Genomic DNA, 18686 nt, shown 5'->3' with positions numbered 1-18686 from the left:
TAAGAAGCTGTTTGTTAAAAGCAATGCATACAGCTTGCTCAACACTTACTGTGCCTACCAAAGCAGCATGAGAAGATATAAGACTATTGATAAAGAGAAGGAATCTCGACCAAAGATCCTGTTCTCGAACCTAAAACTAACTTAAACCAGCCTTGAAGTTTGGACTTGGGCCAGGGACATAAAGAGCATGTGCAGGGAAGCAAGGTGAAAAGCTCAGAATCAGGAAGACTCTTTACTTCATGTGAGGAGGACTCTTACTTCATCTCGGAGACCCCTGCCCACGACCACCAGACAACACTGCGCAAGCGCAACGCGGATGTAAATGACTTTTGGCCTCATTGTAATACGAGGTGAGGCGGGGCTAGGCAATGAATATGTATAGGCATATTGGGAAACTTAATGAATATGGAACTTGTAACCCGATAAATACCATGCTGAATGCAGCCATCCGCATGCATGACTTTGGAGGAACTATCCCCCATGCGTCCCAGCGCTGGAATAAACATACCTACTTTACTACTTATTCCAGTAGTGGAATCTTTTCCGCCTATCACTGCCTTAATAATTTTAGGAGAGGAGTGATCTTATCAAAAAACATGAACATTTTAACACTGTCAAATGTCTCCACCAGATAGAGAAATTAAACTCCTAGGTTGTTTGAATTCTTGTCTTTTCACCCCTCACCCTTTTCCCTCGTGCATTGACTGCATTAACAAAAGTCTACTTTGTAAGTTGTCCAAGCTATTGTTACGTCAACCTATTTTGAAAGGCCCTTCAAAAACTGAAAAGTCACAAAAAGTTTCAAAAGCTTGGAAAAAAAAATCTCACGCTAGATCTTCACCTGCTTCACTTACCAAGGGAAAGGCACAAGGAGGCTCAGAAAGGGTGGAAGTTCATCCTCAGGAGAAAAGACCCAGAGGCAACAGAGCCTTGTTGTCTATCAGAGGTCCATGGCTGAAACCTAAAAGCAGGCATATTTCATTTCAAAAAGAGCTTTAATGGTGGGAATGATTAGGTGTTGAGACAAAATACCAATGAAAGTAATAGAGTGTTCCTCTTCAGATATTTTCAAATTGTGAGCAGATGCCTGTTGGAACACAGGTTTCAGTCAAGCACAAGTTATTGGGTTCCTTATTGGAGTATGCAATTTTATGGTCCATATTATATGGAGCTCAGAATAGATGATCTTATGGCCCACTGTGACTTTAAAACCTAAGAAATAGGTAGTTCTGGATCAAAAGGAGCCAGGTTTCCTCTGGATTTGTATCTTGAGGCTGACTAACTCTGCTGCCTAAGAAGACACAAAATCCAACTGAAGGCTTTCTCATTTTATAGCTGTGCTTTTAAAAAAGCAGACTCTATTTTCAAGTTGTATTTGTCTGGCTTCAAAAGTGGTTATGGGTCTGCCTCTCTCTGCTTTGACTGACTAGAAAGCCTTGCTGTCAGGGGGATACCAAGCAAAGCCTTTTTGTCCTCTAATCTCCTGCAAGAGTGGTTGAGCTTGGCTGATAAGAGTCGGATGCTGTTACAGTGGGAATGGACAGACATGAGCACGCACACATTCTCACAGTCTGACAGAAAGAAGTTTGCAGTAGCTTCCTTTCTCCACACTAAAAACAGAGAATGATGTAAGTTAACATTAAAGGGAAATTTTTCTCTTCAGATGGAGGCTTTTTGAATACATTGTTTGTCAAAGCAGTTGCCTCTGATAGCAATCAGATGGCCCTGAAGATCTTGTCATGTTAGGATTATATACTAAATATTCATGTTAGCCTGACCTTATTTATTCTTGTAAAACATTTGTAAAATGTGAGAGCCAGTCAGTGCAGAAATCTGGTCCCTACTCAATTTTCATGAGAGGTTGGCAGCTCACCCTCTGTAAGTAAAACCTAAAGTGGAATTCATTGTCTACATCATCTAACCCAGTTAGGATTCAATTAAGAGCATTTCTGGGCTGCATTTTAGGAGTTAGTGTCTGTCAAGATTTTACTTTGGGTTAAACCTTCCTGTCTCCAAGTCATGCTGTGTGGAAAAGATTCCCTCTTTGAAGGAATCCATCTTCCCTATCTTTCGCCCCACACCCATGAGGGTGAGCTTGGTATGTAGCAATAACAATTTGTCAGGATGGCAAGTTCAAAGCTTCTAACCTACTGCCAGTGTGAAGCCCAAGAGTGAGGTCAGAACTAATCTCAGACTTCTGACCTTCCGGTCACATCCACCATTACTGGAACAGAGGACAGAAGTGGAAGAGCTTATTTTGAACAGTTTTAGATTTCAGGTGAGGTCAACAAAAGATTTTCCCAGATGGAAGAAATCAAGAGGATTATATGGCACATATTAGGGAAGATGAAAGGCATCGTGTAAAACAATCTCCTCCTTAGCCTAGAAAGGAAAGTCTAACTACCAGGGTGACCTTCTGGTAATGGCAAATAAGCCCAAACCATCAGAAAACATAGCAGAAACTAGGCACTGTCTGGAAAAAGCAATGAAAAAAATTCGGAGTGACACTGCTGGGACTTGCAAAAGCTCCCAGACAGAGTATGCTCCAATCTCTTAAACCAGTGGGATTTAGATAATCCCATGAGGCATCTTTTTGCATTTTGAGCGGCATGAATATCTTGGTAACCCCACTGTGGGAGCTTGATTTGCCACATTTTGAAAAACTTTGAAAAATAAGGGTTATGTGGAAATTAAAAATATTTGGGCACTTCACCCAGAAGAACCACACTGAAGGACATCTATGCAGCATCCAGCCCAATTCCAGCTCAATAGCCACCAACAGACCTGGTATCACCACATCATTTTGCAGAGATGTGCCAGATACATGGGCTTGGGAATTAAAACCAGATTTCCTGACTACCAGATCTGAGCTGTTGATTAAATGGAAAAACCATCAAAAAATAGATTTCCATTTCTGAAACCACCTTTTGGGAAAATGACGGGATTTTTTGTGATATGAGTTTTTCTTTAGAGGGAAGAAGAGAAACCCCATAGAGACGTGACTGGAGTCTTCCCCTCTCCAGTTTCTCCTATATGCCCTGTTGTAGCTTCTCTTATACCTGGATTTGCCTCAATGATGTCCTGGAGGAACAGGAGCACTAATGAGTCCTTTGCTGGGGATACACCATTTGGACTGGCAATGAGATGTGTTAGCATCCAAGGCTGTATTTCATCTGTTCACAAGATTGCATCAGTAGAAGACTGTGTCCTAGGCTAAAATGATAAGTTACACAGAAGAGAAACCAATGCTGCCTTTTTAAGAATAATACAGAAGTTTTGCTAATCTGAGATGACAGATATGTGAACACTGGTGGACACACAGATCTCATGGGCACTAGGAAGGAAATCCAGCCCCAAAGGGTATTTGTTGCTCTATCCAATGCACTCTGAAAGGTCTTGTACAAGAGATCTTGTTTTCTATTCCTTGGACTCTTTCGTTAGTGTTTTGGAAAAGACAAGTAACAGGAGATGATGCTGTCAATCTCTGTGCACGGGATTTTATCTGGGTTACCTGGGCTATTTGCAGCTCAGAGTGGATAACTGTACTGTATGGGATTACCATGTATGTGTTGCATTTATTAGTATAAATATAAATGTTGTTACAGGCATAAATCAAATTCAAATTTAGACTTTTCCATGTAAATTCAAATGTATATCTGTCTAAACCGCTCTCTTACATATGTTAGAAGCCGCTCCTGGAGAGAAAGGGTCCTGGCTCTCTCACAAATGCCTGCTTGATACCCACCTCCAGGGCCAAGGACCCCAAAAACCTTGCTTCAGTACCATCAAGTTGCACACCTGCACCCACAAGCTCCCAAACTCGAGTCAATCAGGCCAGAATAGCCTCGCTTACCGGCCGTGTAACATCTTTTCACAGACTTCAGAGACTGTCAAATGACAGGGATTCAGTGATGATCTCGGGCTCCAGCTCCTCTGCTGGTGGTGAGGGCCCTAGTACCTGGTCATTTTTAACCGGACATACTGATTTGGTTTTATACTTCCTCCTCTGCACAGGGGTGACTGCTGCTGGCTGTGATTGTCCTTGTGGTTCAGCTGGAACCTGGATGGTTGTAACATCTGTTGGTTTCATGGCTGCACTATCCACCTTTCCCTCTAACTGCATGTGGTACTGCCGGGCAGTATCTATGGCCTCTGTAGTAGGTTTCTGGGCAGCATTTCTAGTCTCTGGAGCAGATTTTAAGTCAACCTCATCCTGTTTTTAAATGCTGAATGGACTGTATTGAATAAACTTAGCAAAAACATCAGCAAGAATATTGTATCTTTAGCATTTAGAGGGAATTTAAACCCTTCAAAAGCTGTTGTGGTAGGCCTGAAGAAGTGTTGGGGAAAACACCCCTCTGCATTCCTTCCCCACAATAGGTCCCATTATTACTGAAACCCCAAGGATATGAACTTAGTGCACACAGCTATCTAACTGTCACAGTCTAATTCAAAAAGGGGTTTGCAAGCACTGAATTCCTCACCCAATCAACTCATTCTATAAACTTGGTAACAGTGGCCTTAGTTGTAGGGCCCATGTTTAGATAATGACTTACAAATAGAAAAAACGTAACCAGGATCATATGCCAACTGAATCGAAGTAAGCTGGCCCACATGGTGATGCCTAATAAAGTTTCTATATCCAATACACAAATGGGTCACCAAAGAACTGTTATTCTCTTTTCATCCTTTCCTCTCGAAGCCGCACATTGGGTGCCAATTAATGTCTTGGCTTAAAACAGAAATGTCTCCCAAGCAAGGCAGGAGCCTTTCTGGAAGGAAAAAGAAGATTCCTCCCTCTAAATTATTATAACTCTGAAAATTATGGGGCTTCCAGGCCAATATGTAGGAAAAGGAATAACAGTTCTTTTCTATAAAATATACAGATATCTGAACAGAACAAACAACAGAACAGTAACAGAAGTTTCCCCCTCACTAAGCAGCGCCTCGCTTCCCCTTGGTGTAATCACGACCACGGCCGGCAGCGGGTGCAGCCTCCCTCCCCCTGCAGTCGGCAGGGGGCGCTCTGGTGCGAGCTCGGGACCTCCCCGCAGTGGCGGGGCCGCCGCCCGGGCACGCGCGCGGCCTCCGTGGGTCGCAGCCGGCGCCGCAGCCGGGTCGGTGTCTCTCGCCTGCAGCGGCCTTGCAAGCCGGCGGCAGGGAGAGCTCCACAGCAGTGCCAAGCAGCTGCGCAGGAGAAGCCCATGGCAAAAACCGCCTCCGCTCTCAACTGGGAGAGGATTGCCCACCCCCATCTAAGAACTGCCAGACCCCCGTTCCGCCCTCCCCCAAATCGTTACAGTGGTATATACCGCAGCGATTGGCTACTCCTTTTGTTTCTTAATCACTGTCTATTAACCTAGAAAGCCACCCCTTCCCCCCTTTCCAGCGTCTCCCTGACGTCAATGAAGAAATCCCCCGAGAAACCTAACACACATCAGTATCATAGCCAGCATTGTACTTAATTCAAGTGTTTCGTGGAGTTTTTGCAGGCTCGGGCTAGAAAATAAATTTTGTTACAGATAGAATGAGACGTGAATGCTGCAGACATCTCCCAGATCATCCCTGTGAAATCCGATTTGAGCACCTTTTCCCCTGACTTCTGGTGGAGCAGCCTCCAGATAGGAGAAGGGTGTGATGCCTCTTGCATGAAAATTACCATCAATCAGCAAGGAGCATCTCATGTGGTTTGTGTACAACTCCTGCACTAATCAAGGTGTTCTCCTGGATAGATGAGCCCACCATGTCTCAGGCAGATGACCACTGGACTTCCAAATGAGCAAGATAAGCAGCGTATTTTCAATTGCAATCCAAAGAACTTTCAGTCTGCTGTAGAAATGACTATAAATTATAGTAGAAACGAGTCTTAGCAGGAAATATGGGTTGCTGTGTCCAAAAATAGCAGCAATAGCACAATGAAAACGAAGTAGTTGATAGCAGGGGGAGCGCTAGTCGAGCCGTGGATTTTTGACTCCTGTTTTACTCATCAGATTAAAGTTGAAATATTGACAGAGTGAGGAATGCTTTACCATTGGGAGCAGCTTGATGGACAGCAGCATCAGGGAGGATGGACATTCCTTTGAGACATTGCTCACTGGGCTGATCAGAGAGAGCTTCTTGCCAAAGAAATGAACAAAAATCTTTGGGGACAATTCATTCTTTATACAACCCAAAGGTGGTTTTGGTTTTTTTATTTTTTGCCTTACAACCTGTTACTTTTCTCTCCATTTCACTCCAAATGCATGGGGACCCATTTGCTGTAGGCTGTTTTGCCTGGTTGTTCTTCTTAAAGCTTTTCCCAGTGGTGGCACGCAGTTGTTTTTCTTACAGATGTGGTATTAGCTACAAAAAAGACACATAGTTTGATGTGGCAAATTCTAGTATATTACCTGAATCCATTTCTTAGGAAGACATTATGTCCTTTACGTACATGGAGTGCAGTATATGGACAGTTCCATCTCTGACTTGGGGCATCCTGTTGCATTCAAATTCACAACATTATTGTATAACAGCAAGTGGTCTTTAGTGTCTCCCTGTTGCCAGGTTGTTTTTTGCCAAAATACTGTCTGCCTTTGAAATGGCAATCATAACATAATTGTGAGATAGATGGGAGAGAAGTCCTATTACAAACAATTAGTGTAAGGACATATTCTGATGAAAATCCTTGCCTAGGGAAAAACAATGTGTGATGTTCCCACAAAGCTATGACCAAAATCTTCACTTGTCCTTCTCCTTTCCCCAGTTTTTTGATCATTGACATCATTTATAATATTAATATTTTATTTATAATATTTTGTTCATGTTTGCTCAGATGAAAAGGATGACATACAATCTCCTCCATTACAAATGTTTATTTCTGGATTGATTTTTCTCAGAAAATCATTTGAACTCTTTTTAGGAAGGCAAGCAGAAAGCGATTTAGGTGTCTCTATTGAGAAAAGAAATGTGAGGTACTGAGTTGTTATGAATTAGCCTAATTTGATTTAAGGAGAACAGAGTGGAAATTAGGACCTGGCATCTTTCTTCTTCCTCAGATGTAATGGAAGATGGAAATCATAAATATTGAAAATTATCTGATATGATACAACAGAGATGCCGACAGAATTGTTCTTTAGTCATGCTGCTTATTATACATGGCTTTAATATCACAGGAAAAACCCCCTCCTACTTATTTTACTAATTTTTCAAGTTCCAGAAAATGAACCATAACTGTTGTTATTCAACCAGTTTCTCTTCATGGGAAACCTTGAGCACTTCAATCAACTTCCTTCAAGCACCATTTTTTAAATCTGCAAAAACCACAATTCTCTACCTCCGAGCAAAGTTCCAAACTTAGGAAAGATCACCTTCCCAGCTCTGAAAACATTATTTGGGGAATTTTTTTTTTTTTTTAAATGCTGGACAATGTTTAAAATTAAAGTGCTTTGAGCAATATTATTAACAAGATGGCTCCAGAGATATCAGAGTGGGAAGTGATGCCTTTCCTGGTCTTAAAATCAGGAGTCAAACACAGTTAGAAGGGAAAAAGGGGTATTTATTTTAAGCATCCTTAGGTGCACCACGTCCAGGTGGAATGCGCTGAAATGCACACCACAATGCACACACGTGATCCATTGGGTATAGCATTATAGGTCTTACTAATTAGCATATCTATCAAAGATTCCCCAGTGAGAGGCTCGAGTGAGCCCCCTCCCCAAGGAACCTTCCCCTGGATGGTTCTATCTTAGTTTACAAAACGTGTTCTGGAGAGGACCTTGGTGTCTGGGGCATTCTGATCCCTAACTACAAAGCTTCTAAAACGTTTAGTCTCCTAGTTTGACAAGTAAGTCTAAGAATGTAGGCAAAAAACCACTAAGAATACAGAAGTTATAAAAAGGTATAACAGGGGTATAAAAGAAAAGGCAAAAAATCATCATGGCATCAGAAGGACTGGGAGACCTGTGTGCAATACTGTGTTGTGTTAGTGTCTGCCTAACTCCAGTGATGACTCAATTTATAGAGGCAAAATTACTCATCCCATAGCAGTATGTTTGGCACAAGCATGAGGAATTCACACTTCTGTAACCAAATGCACTAGCAAGCAGCAGAAGCATTGGGAAGGCTTGTCTGAGTGATATTTGCTTGGCTTCACTTTGGCACCCATCTCCAGCTCCTGCTGAGCCCATATTAAATGGAGCAAAAAATCAAACTGTTTCATACTGATTTCAAAGGAGGCGAGTTTTCACAGCTCTCTACTCATTTCTAACAAGCTGTGCCTACAGCAAGTCCCTTCTGGGTCTGGCACAGCTGCTGTCAGCTCTTCTACCAAAAACTAGTAGCCTATGACTGACGATGTATAAAATGAAGTATTGCTCATTTTTTTTCTTGGTTTTCCTTGCTTGATGCAAAGCCCACTGTAGGTCCCTTTGTTCTCAGCAAGAATGGAGATTAATCATTTTTATAATGAAAGGCAGACTTGAAAGACCTCCTTTTGAGATGAGCTAAGGTGACTGCAGAGTGGGCTGCAGGAGTGGTGGGCAAGTGATCTGGTTTTTTTCCCCTTGCTATTTGCTTTTCTATTATGAAGGACGTATTTGGGACTGTGCATGGCAATTCTCAGCCAGGCTGAAATCAGTGTTTTCACCTACTGAATATCAAATTGCCTCTGCTGAGGATCAGCATTCAGCACCGCCACCAGGCATTTCACAGCACATTAATTAATTTGGAGATCCAATCAATACACCTCGTTATCCTGGCAGTACTGCAATTCCATGCCACTGAATGCAGTCTGACATTTCACACCAAAAACCCTGACCTCCTCCAGTGCTGATGGATAATGCAGGTTCCAGTAGAGCCTGTTGTGACCAAGACAGCTCCCTGTGGAACCTCAGAAGACCTTTTGTAAATGTGGTCCACAGTTCCTGCCAGCTTTCTACCTGTTGCCTGGTTGGCCTTAGCTGCCACCCAAGGGCAAAGAATCCAGCACCAGCTTGTCAGTGAGCAGCTGAACAGTGTTTTCTGTATTTGCCATGCATGTGCATTACTTGGGGTCATAGAATGCTGTGGGTTGGAAGGGACTTTAGAGACCATCCAATTCCAAACCCCCCTGCCATAGGCAGGGACAGCTGCTAGAACCAGGTTGCTCCAAGCCCTATCCAACCTGGCCTTGAACACTTTCAGGAATGGGGCAGCCATAGCTTCTCTGAGAAACCTGTGCCAGGGCCTCACCACCCTCACAGGGAAGAATTTCTTCCTAATATCTTATCCAAAATTATTATTTTTTAGTTTAAAATTATTTCCCCTTTTCCTATCACTACATGCCCATATAAAAAAGCTGCTATCCCTCTGTTATAAGCCCCCTTTTGTCACTGGAAGCTCTAAGCTCTCCTTGAAGCCTTCTGTTCTCCAGGCTGAACACCCCCAGCTCTCCCAGCCTATCTCCAGAGCAGAGGTGCTCCAGCCCATGGAGCATCTCTTTGTCCCTTCTGAGGACCTGCTTTAACATGTCCATGTCATTCTTATATTGGAGACCCCAGAGCTGGATGCAGAACTCCAGGTAGAGTCTCATGAGGGCAGAGTAAAGGGAAAGATTCACCTTCCTTGACCTTCTGGCCACTTTTCTTTTGATGCAACGTATCAGCACACCATTCCCAGAGTCACTGCAATACTGGGGGAATGCATGAAGCAGAAAACAAGTTCCAGGTCTAACTCCCATGCCCTAAGGTCTGTTTAATATAAAATCCTCTCATCAAGGGCATATCAGATATTAAACTTTGAAGAACAAGATACTACACTTGGCCAACATCAGCAGACCAAATTCGTCCTTTCTTTTTGCTTGATTCCTTCAAAGAGTGGATAGATACAGGTAAATGACCCAGCTGGTGACAATACTTGTTATTGTCTTGTTAATTCTTAGCCTGGAGCTTGTGAAAGGGAAAAGCTACAGTAAAGCCACTTCAGCTCTCCTTCTGCTCATCTTTGGGACTTTTCAGACAATGTTAAGCTCTGTTCCTTGCTGGAATGGGACCGATTCATAGGAAATTTTGGATGCAACCCAAGGAGTGTTTTGGACTTTCTTGTCCCAGACTAAGATGCTTCCATGACAGCAACATCAGCTGCCTGAAACCAACCCCCCACCCAACAACCAGCAACACAAACCGAAGCAAGTCCCTGGTGCCAACAACGTTTAAAGACTCCATCAGAACTATAAAGTACTTCATTATCAGCTGCGAGGCACATGTCATCACTCAAGGTTTGCAGTAGGGTAATAGAGATCCAAGCTTGGAGGCAGTACTCTGATCTTGCACATTCTGTGTGTCAATGATCTTGAGAAATGTGAAGTTTTTTACAGCAGGTAGCAGCTATTGGAGGTTTTGTGTTAACATGGAAAATAAAAAAGGTACAGGAAGAGCAAAATTATTTCTCTAAAATGGAGACTGCCTTCATTCATGTGCTGGCTGATTGCATACATCCATATTCTGCAATGCAAACGCCTTCTCCTCATACAGTTGTATTTCCATTTGGCTTTGTTCCCCAGTGTAAATCAGTCAGTCTGGCACAGTGCTGGTGTCAGGTATCAGCCGGGTGCTTGGTTTCAGCCCAATTCCTCAAAGTTTACCATAAATAAAGACATAGGGAGGCAGCAGCTGGGTGTCATTTCTTCCCCAGACCCTTGGCAGCTACATGGGACTCTTGTGAGAGGGTCTTCAAATAGTGTTGGAAAAACCTTCCATATAACTACAATAATTTAAATAAGTGACTAGCCTGGAGAATATCAGAAGACACACAATTGAGATAGCAATGCTCAAAGGTAATCTAAAACACAATTAAAATACGTTAGAGTTTCTGTGTTTTGGTTGTTTTGTTCTGTGCCAGTTTGGGATTGGATGGGAGGCTTATTCCATAGGGGAAACCCAGAGTATGGTTCGAGTCTGTGAGGTCAGAAGGCATATGACGACTTTCTCTTTTCCACTCACTCTTTCTTCTTCACAATGGTTTTTTTCACTAAGAAATAAAAGAGGCTGAGGAACAACACCTCTTTCCTTCCCCATGAGGCTATCATGCTTTCCATTTCCCACCAGTGATAAACTCTTTTTTTTTTTTTCCGTAGGAAATTAGAAGAGAAAAACTTAGAACAGTTGAATAGAAGCAACCAAAAAAGAGTAGTTTTTCTTTTTCCATTGAAAAGATGTTTTTAATACCCCCCCAAAAGGTCTGCTAACTGTTTTACCACCCTCTTTGCAATTAACTCCTTTTTTCTGAGTTACTCGACACAACTTGTTCAACTCTGAGCATTTCCTAGCAGAGTATAACCACCACAAAATTTTGTTGCTCCTGTTCCAAACCTGCAGAAGACCTGGTGTGATGGAAATCTTACCTGCTAATCAATAGCAGATTGGTGTGCATAAGGAAAGTTATCCCCACCACAAACCTAGCCTATCAGGACCTGTCCTTACAGCAGAGCTGGGTATGAAGATTTCTGTCCTGCTTTGTGCCTCAAATAGGGTAGCAGATGTAGAGAACTTCTGTGGTTCATCACCACAGAGATGCGCCTGCAAGCTTATCTGACTGCTCATGTCTGGGTGTCATATGTATGGACTCTGCTCCATCACCCTGTCCAACCTCTCCAGGAGAAGTGAGCCTTTTTCTACCTGGGATCATCATTCCCCAGTGCCTCCGTCTACCCAGTAGCCCATCAGTAGTCCCCTGACTGCTCCTGGGAACAACCACCAGGGATGCACTGCAGGGGAAGGGAGCAATGCTGTTTCCATAGAATCAGCAAATGGTTTGGGTTCAAAGAGATCTTCAAGACCATCTTGGTCAAACCCCCCTGCCATGGGCAGGGACACCTTCCACTAGACCTGGTTTTCATTTCCCACCAAGTAACGCTGTGATCCTGTGGTCATTTTTGGATACAGGTATGCAGGTTGATAATCTTTAATTTGTGCCATAGGACAGACACACACATCAAAACATCCTGCAGAGGGTAATTTATTTGAAGGAGAGAAGTATATTATGGAGCAAGGGATGGGGCAGAAGATGACAGTTGCCTGGCATTCACAGTCAAGGGTGGATGCAGTGAAGTTAAAGAAGAGGCTAAACTCATTTCCTAGCAGTAGCTGAGGGATAGGAGAACTAAATAGCCATAAGATGATGGCTTTGCCAGCCACAAGTTTGTGTTGTTATAACTGTTCTGCAGATGAACATTCTGGTGTAGCATGTGGTTGACGCAGATGTAAAAGTTATTGGTTAAACCCACTTAACTCCTCTCTCTATTTCAGCCTTTTCTTTGTTGCACTTCAAGAATTTTTTGCCTTGCTCTGTTTTTTGAGCCAGCTTCAGTTTTGGATAAATATTCTCTGTTTCTTACCACAAATACGTTCCTGTTTAAATGTCAGGACTGACTATTTAGGAGATTATCAGCCTCAGGAAAAAATTCAACATACTGTAATAATATGCCATGACCCTGGTACGTTCTCACCATGGGAGTGGATGTTTATGCAGATAACAAGAGCATCAGGAAATAGAATAATTGGCTTTTACAATACAAAGAAAAGCAGAGATTTTGAAAGGAAGTAAATCTTCATTCTCTGTTACAGCGGGGATTACTGTAACAAGCATATATCAAACCAGGAGTCCCGTGGAAAGGAAGTACATATGGACAGATTCGTGGTAGACATTTCAGAGGTCTTTATTTCTCCAGCCGCATGGCCGGGGCTCTGCTCAGGAACCCTGCAGTCATGGGACCCGAGGGTCCTTGGCCACACCAGGGAACACAAACCAACCAATGGGAAATGAAGCTGACCGGGGGCAGGGAAACCCCGTGTCTCCCCCCCAGGGCCCATCTCCCAGGGCTCCATGGCAGGGGGAGGGACCCCAACATCTCACCCGTTTTATTTTAATAAAAGGAGAATGAAAACAACTGGATAAACATAACAAGAACAGTTTCAAGACAAAACAAGCCACCCTCCTGAGTCTTTAAATGTCCAAACAGATTCTGTGGAACATCTTAGGGCTGACAGAAGGGAGACAGAACTCTCCGGGCATGCTTTGTGGGGAAACTGAGGCAGGAGAGGGTTTAATTTCTTCCCTCCCCCTTTTCATCCCCCCTTTGGCATCAGAGAGGAATTGTAGGGAAATGGAATTGTATAGGGAAGCCATGGGGTGAAAAACGGATTAGGAATAAACTGGGGATAGGGTAAACTTAGGAAGGGGTTCATATTGGGTATAGGGTAAAAGGGGGAAGTAGGCTGTGGGTAGGGAAGTTGCTGGGATGGATATTGTTTATAATTCTGGGCATAACGGCTGCCTTTGATGGGAATACCTCCAGGCCCAGTAACATTCGCTGCTTGTAAACCCTTCTTTCCTTGTACTACATCAAATTGTACAACTTTCCCATCTCCTACACTTTGCAGGTAATTTTTAGGGTTATTCCTTTTAATGGCAGTTCTATGGATGAATAGCTCTTCCCCTGTATCATCTCGTGTTATAAATCCATAGTTGTTTTTTACATTGTACCATTTCACAGTTCCTGTGACTTTCGTGGCAACAACTCCTCCTGTCACGTGCTTGCGTGTTCGTCGTGGGTGCCTGTCCCGCGTGGCCGCCGCCTCGCCAGCTCCGACGTCTCGGCCGGGCCCCCGCGTTGCGGCTGCTCCGCGCTCTCCGAGCGGCGCTGCTCCGGTGCGTGTCCGGGCTCTGCGCGGCCCCGTGTTGCCATCGCTGCTGGCTCCGTGCCCTGTGAGTGGTTCCGCTCCGCAAACTCCACACTGCTTTGGGTGCGGCCCCGTTCCGGCTCGGTGCTGCGCTGCGTGGCTTCTCATGTCGCTGTGGAAACCACCGCTTCTCCCTCCGCAGGGCTCTCCGAGCCAGTCTCTCAGAGCGGCCTGCCACCTCGATGCCCGGTTCCTGGCTGCTCGTGGCCCACGGCACCAGCGGCGCCTGCGGCATCGCTCCCTCACTTGCGGTCGCGTGGCCGGGGACTCCGAGACAGGGATGGGGTCCGCGATAAGGCGCGCGCTCCCGAGGGGGCCGGGCGCATCCAGCGCAGGCACCTCCGCCGGCACGGCTGCAGTCATGTGCTCCCGGGATGGCGGCCGCGCGGCCTCGGCCACGGGATAAGTATGATCTTCTGCTTTAGGGGTAATGGGACCATACAAATGCTCCTCAAGAGCTTCCCTGATTATAAAGTATGCACGGAAAGCTTCTCTTTGATCCCATACTTTATCCCATATCTCATCCCAGAAACACCCCTCACAAGATTCAGGAGGTTCGATATCAAAAAGTAAGTCTCGAGAAATATAGGAGAACCTTTTGAAAAGCCAGATGAAAAAATGTTCTAGATCTCCCGGTTGCATTACTTTTTTGTTTTGTTGTTCAAGGATTCCTTTTACTTCTAGATACATTTTTTTCTGTGGCTCAGAGAGCCCCATTTCCCACGATTCTTCCATAGTCCAGAGAGAATATCCAAACCAAGATGAGAAGAGAGAGGTCTAGAGTGGTTATTTTACTCACGAATCTTCCTCAGGGATCGGTGTCTTGCCCGCATTCCTCCACCAGTTGTTGCAGTGGGGATTACTGTAACAAGCATATATCAAATCAGGAGTCCCGTGGAAAGGAAGTATATATGGACAGATTCGTGGTAGATGTTTCAGAGATGTTTATTTCTCCAGCCGCATGGCCGGGGCTCAGCTCAGGAACTCCCCAGTCACGGGACCCGAGGGTCCTTGGCCACACCAGGGAACACAAACCAACCAATGGGAAATGAAGCTGACCAGGGGCAGGGAAACCCCGTGTCTCCCCCCAGGGCCCATCTCCCAGGGCTCCATGGCAGGGGGGAGGGACCCCAACAATTCTCCAGTACAAATCTGATGTAAAACTCCAATTGCCTTTTTTACTCTTTTCTTTTTAACGTGTTATGTTTTTTCTCTGAGGAAGGTGGAAGGATTTCTGAACAGAGAGACCAAAAATTAAGATACCTGAGCTTTCCTTTCAGAAGAGAAAAACTCAAAACAGTTGAATTGAAGTAAACAAAAATGAGTAGATTTTCTTTTTCCATTGAAAAGACATTTTTAATCCCCCCAAAAGGTCTGATGAGGCAATATTTGTCCATGTCTGCTCTGGGAATTTAAGTAAATATTTGCTGGAAGTTAGAAAGAGATTCCTGCTATTGATTCACATTTGCTTGTTCTTTTTTGATGTTTTGCCAACACATTTTTTCTTTACCAGAGTCTGAGACAAGACATGGGATTGCTCAAGGTTCTGATCCATTCTTGGCAGCCTCTCTTGCTTTAGCTCAGTTTGCATGGCACAGTCAGAAGGTCAAAACAGGGTCCTGCTGGAGTAGGGTGGATTGAAATGTGAAGGAGGGCTTTAGATGTGCCCAGCTGAGAGCAGAGCTCAGTCTACAAAGCTCTTGCGTGGGGGATAGTGTTGTCCCTGCTTCAAAGCACCTGGCTGGACTGGATGGCTGGACTGGGTGATGAATTGCCCATCTGAATCCTCCCAGGTCCACAAACCTTGTGTTAATACAGTAATTTAAAAACACTTGCCAGAAAGGAGTTAAACATTTTCAAACACCCTCATCCATGGATTTGTGTCATCTGCCACATCTTTTGGCATCATTCTCTTCCATCCTGTTGGTGCTTAGAGGCTCCAGTGCAGAAACACAAGAGCAAGTATAAGTGTTGGAAAAGAAACAGAACTAGCCCATTTTGCTGATCTTACTGCAGAGGACAGGCTTGAGATATCTGCCTGGAAAGTCTTTTGAGAAAAATATCCACTGCCTGTACCCCTTGTTTCATACTCTTCATCTGGATAAAAGACTCATTCTGAAACACAAGAATGCATTCAGCAGTTAGCAGAAAGTCAAAATTTATCTCTGAGGAAATAACATGTCTTACATGTATGACGGATTTACATCCCAGAGTTTGTGTGCTCATTGGACTGTGCTTAGGTGTGGGCTGTAGCTCCTTCCTGTGTTTGCACAGGAATATGTGAATATGGACAGACACACCTTAAAACACCTTGGAGCTGGTTTATTTCCTCTGACCATCCCAAGAGAAAGCCCTGCTTTTAGCATTCCCGTGCCCTGGTGGTAGTGAAATACACAGTTTAACCTGGTGACCTAGAGAAGACCTTAGATTTGGGGATCTTGATACAATACAGCTCCATCTGGCATGAGTAGGGGCAGGTGAATATAGCACAGAAGTCAGGGAGCTTCTCGGGTTGGGAACAAATATGTGTAAGCACATGATGAGTCCCTCTTCCTTCCCTGGCTGCATTTAGTACAACTCAGAGGCATCCAAATCCAACCAAGTGCTCTCTTTGGTACAACCACTGTAAATCTTTGATTGATTTAGGCTGAGAGGCTCTGGACTATTTCAGAAGACCCAAATAATGATCTTCTTTTTGATGCCTCTCAACATCACCCATATAAAGCAAGACTTGTCCCCTTTGAGATTTCAAAGGATGATGAGCCCTGTTGGCAAAGGTACTGGGCTGAGACAGAAATCAGGGGAAGTATAAACAAAGATGTGTGTGAAGAAAGGTATCTGGGAGTTCAGGTGAAGGGGGTCAGCCAGAGCACCTCATCTGAGGATGCAGCTCTGGAGTATGTCCAGTTCAGCAAACTATCTGGAACCTCCTTCATTTTTGTCACTCTCTTAAAGCATGTCTTGAATCTGGCTTCAATGACTGCTCTTGGGGATAATATTTAGGGTTTGCACATGGGATGACTGACACTGGGATGTGAGGGGCTGGTAGTGCACACCTGGTCCTACAGCAGAGTCACATTCACAGGATTGAGGAAATGCTTAGTGGGGCAATGCCTGGCACAGAAAGAATCAGGAGCAGAGGTAGGAAGAGAAAGAAACCCATGCCTCTCATTTGCTGCACACCAGGCAGATTTTTTAGTTGGTGAGTATCTCAAAAGCTCCACTTTGTCAATTTCCTTATAAAAAAGAGCATTGCAGCATTTATTTATGTAATAGATTTTTACAACTCACATTATAAAATTATGGGGTGGTCTGATTGTCAAGATTGTCTCCCTACTTACTGCTTTTCACATTTGGCTTGCCTGTCTCTTCAACTTTGCAGATAGCCAAGAAAATTCCCACTACAAGTCAATTCACAATGTCTAATACCCTTCCTGCTGCTGTGTGTTGTGGGTCTCATGTATGCATCATCAACACTTACCCCAGGAAAAAAATAACACTGAGAAAGATGCAGAAGGATTTTAATGGGCACTGTAAAATGGGGGGGACCTCACCATGCCAAAAAGCAAGGGTTGACTGTGACCCACTTGCCTGTGGTGACACCAGTAAGTTGTGAAGTGCTTTAGAGGACGCGCTTATCAGCCAATTCCAACACAAGGGCCAAACCTTCAGCCAGGGTGAATGAATGTGACTCCATGGCATGGGAGGCATTGAGAGATATAAAGCATCTGTGGTCTAGGCTCATGTTTCCCAGGAGTGAGAGCTGGAAAAGACCTGGGAGAATTTTGATCCATTTGTCTTGCTGAGGCAGAATTGGTACTCACTATGTATTTTCTATTGGTCTTATTTTACAAGCAAGAGGTTGTTCCCCAAGGTGTTTTTGCGGGATTCTTTACAGCTTGTCTTGTCAAGGCTTTTGAAACAGATGAACACAGTAAAGGCAATGACTAGGAAACCAATCAAGCTCCTTGTGTGGAAACATGAGGTTTGACCTACCATGAATGATCCTTTCAGTGGCCAAATCCCATTGCCTCCCCATATATGTGCTGGCTTTGAAACTAGTAATTTTCTTTAATTTTTGTTGTGCATGGTCCAACTGTCCCATGTCTCCTTCTGTTTTCTCCTGTTACAGCTTGGCATTGAAAGCTCCAAGGTCCAGGCTGCAGAAGGAAAGACAGACTTCATTGTTTTTCAGTCATTATAAAGACAAATGTGGCCATCAACATGGTTCCACTCAGCACTGCTAACCCTTCTAAGCGGATGCAATGGCGGCCATGAAAAGGCTCTGCAGTCAGTGAAGAAAGAAGCCTTCTTTTCTTTTCTGCATGAAAATCTGCACTGCAGATCTATGGCATTCAAATGCCAAAATCTGTGCCAAGCCATGTTGGCTTTGAGCAGTAGGGGTTTCAGCCCTCAGTCCTCATTGTTAGTGCTGCATTAGACTCCAGAAGGTGGATCCAGGTTGTATTGGGGTGGAGGACTGGGGACTTGTGGTGGTTCACATTGACTGAAAGAAGACATATGGTGATGCCAACCAAAAAAACCCCCAAAACCTGAAACAAAAAAAAACCCAAAAACCTTCCCCCCCCGTAAAAAAAAAGAACAACCAACCAACCAAATTGTCTTAGGAGGTCTGCAAATGAAAGCATGACAGGGAAAAAATGACCATCCTGTGGGTTTATTAAGGAATGTAATGGAAAACCAGGGGGATTTGAAAGGACCCTGGGTTTGGCTCCATCATATTAATCAATAGCTAGTTTTGGCCTCTTGTAGCCTCCTTCACTGCAAAACAACCCAAAGGGTTTCTTTCTCAGGCACAAATGTCACCTTGTTCATCAGTCAAAGGCAACTTTCTTGTGAGCCCGTCGTACAGAGCACAGCAAATCTGGAGAGGAGACCAAAATAAGAAATGAAGAACCAGACAGCAAGAATGGGTGGAGATGAAATGTATCTCCCCCTGGAAATAGTCTGAAGGACCAGTCTGGGACCAGC

At 44.2% G+C, this 18686-nt stretch overlaps 1 non-coding gene across 1 annotated transcript; it reads right to left on the bottom strand.

The window, feature by feature from the left end:
- Positions 1-9613: 9613 nt before the first annotated feature.
- Positions 9614-9796, bottom strand: LOC125322269. The gene has a single exon (XR_007201922.1). It is a non-coding gene; the product is annotated as a U2 spliceosomal RNA (small nuclear RNA).
- Positions 9797-18686: the final 8890 nt, after the last annotated feature.

Source organism: Corvus hawaiiensis, chromosome 2, assembly GCF_020740725.1.
Source record: "Corvus hawaiiensis isolate bCorHaw1 chromosome 2, bCorHaw1.pri.cur, whole genome shotgun sequence".
Classification (NCBI taxonomy): Eukaryota; Metazoa; Chordata; class Aves; order Passeriformes; family Corvidae; genus Corvus; species Corvus hawaiiensis.
Note: the sequence above shows the minus strand (reverse complement) of the source record. Positions and strands in the feature narration are given on the sequence as shown.